The following is a 1,763-nucleotide window of genomic DNA, read 5'->3' on the forward strand; positions in this document are numbered from 1 at the left end:
TTTCAGTGCTTTACTGTGGATTTCAACCAGCGCTGCGTCGTAAGTCAGTAATACCAACCAAATTACTCGGGTGCCTAGTTTCTCTAGGTATCAGGTTTATTTATTCATTTAAGCTATTTTTTGCATAGAATGTGAGAACAGGAAGTATAATATAAAATACAAAATATAATAAATGTTACTAATAAAATTATATTGCAAATTATATACACTATTTTAGTAGTATTTTATTTACAGTGATATATATCAAACGCTTCAGCCACTCTATTCTGACACTTTCATCGTCCAGAATGTGGGTTTAGTTAACATTCAGTCTCAATATAGTTGACAGTTTGGAGTAAAGAACCACAGAAATACTGGAGGCTCGAAGCCCATATATATAAATAAAATAAACCATTTGCATCTGCTAGCATAATCCAAGGTTCTATTTGGTTTATGCCATATACATAATCTCCTCTGTATATATATGTATATATATATAATTGATGATGGCATCGTGTGTGCCGCCACTACCATCTTATAACACTGTGGATTCCGTCAAAAAGAAAAAGCCACAAGCTTACTGGGAAAAGAGAAAAAGAAACAACGAATCGGCAAAAAAGTCACGGAAAATGAGAAGACAGAAAGAGCAGCAGACAATTCAACGTGTAGTGTTTCTGAAACATGAGAACTTGAAACTAAAAGCCGAAGTAGAAGTTTTGTTATATATTTTGTTATATATATACTGTATATAAATATTACTAATCTTAAAAACCACATTCTTGAGGTGTGTTGTATAAAAATATTCGATCCATGTGTCGTGCAGATTACACTGATTTTTATGACCATTAAAACTGACCCAAATTATCACATTTGTCCCCCTTCAGAATTGAAATAGAAACAATCGACTTCTGTTTTGATATACGCTCTATTTTTTTTTTTTTTTTTTTTTCAAATTGCTACTTTCAACTTTTCAAGATCAGCAATATTTGCTTATTATTATTATTATTATTATTATACACATAGTGGCCACTGAATGCAGATATACGTAAAGGTCACTTAAGAAAATACTTGGTCATGTGTGTCTCCAAGTGCTGTAGGCAACTATTTAAGAATGCTACTGGTCAGTAATCGTTAAGTGTTGATCACAATAGAAAAAAAAAAAAAGGATCCTTTGTAGTTCGATAAAGGATTTATCGTGGGTGCCCGTCTGGCTGGACCAGCGATTTTGTAAACAGCAGAGCTGACTGGTTTCTGAAAAGGTGGGATATCCCGGGTGTTTAATCAGTGAAATAATAACCTACTTTGATTATCTAAGTAAGGCATATCTCCGTGGTCCTAAAACAGTCTGTTAGGAACGAGATCACCCTCGTCTGAGAAGGATCGTAAGGACAAGCGAACTTCCTGTGTGAAGCAATTGACCAAAGCATTTAATGAAGGCTGTTCCCGACCCATATCTCACCGAACTATGCGCAGGGAAATGAAGAGGATCGGTATTGGCTAAAGGAGATCAACAAGGTATTAAATAAAATTTTCTAATTCAGTGGGTGGTATTTGTATTATCCTGTTTCTCTCAGCCATATCATCAGTATAATTACCGTATTTATGGTTTAGAACAGGCTTACGGCAGAGCATATATGTAAAGCTTAAACAGTAAATGTGCCAACAGTGAATAATGCGGGAGTCCATTATTGTTTTATGACTACTATGAATATCATTCATAGATATATCATTTCTTGGAAGGAATTATACTTGAATATATCATCCTTAATTCCTCCATAGGTCCA

This window comes from Typopeltis vanoorti, chromosome 2 (genome assembly GCF_054136105.1).
Source record: "Typopeltis vanoorti isolate ZY-2024b chromosome 2, IOZ_Tvanoo_1.0, whole genome shotgun sequence".
Lineage (NCBI taxonomy): Eukaryota > Metazoa > Arthropoda > Arachnida > Uropygi > Thelyphonidae > Typopeltis > Typopeltis vanoorti.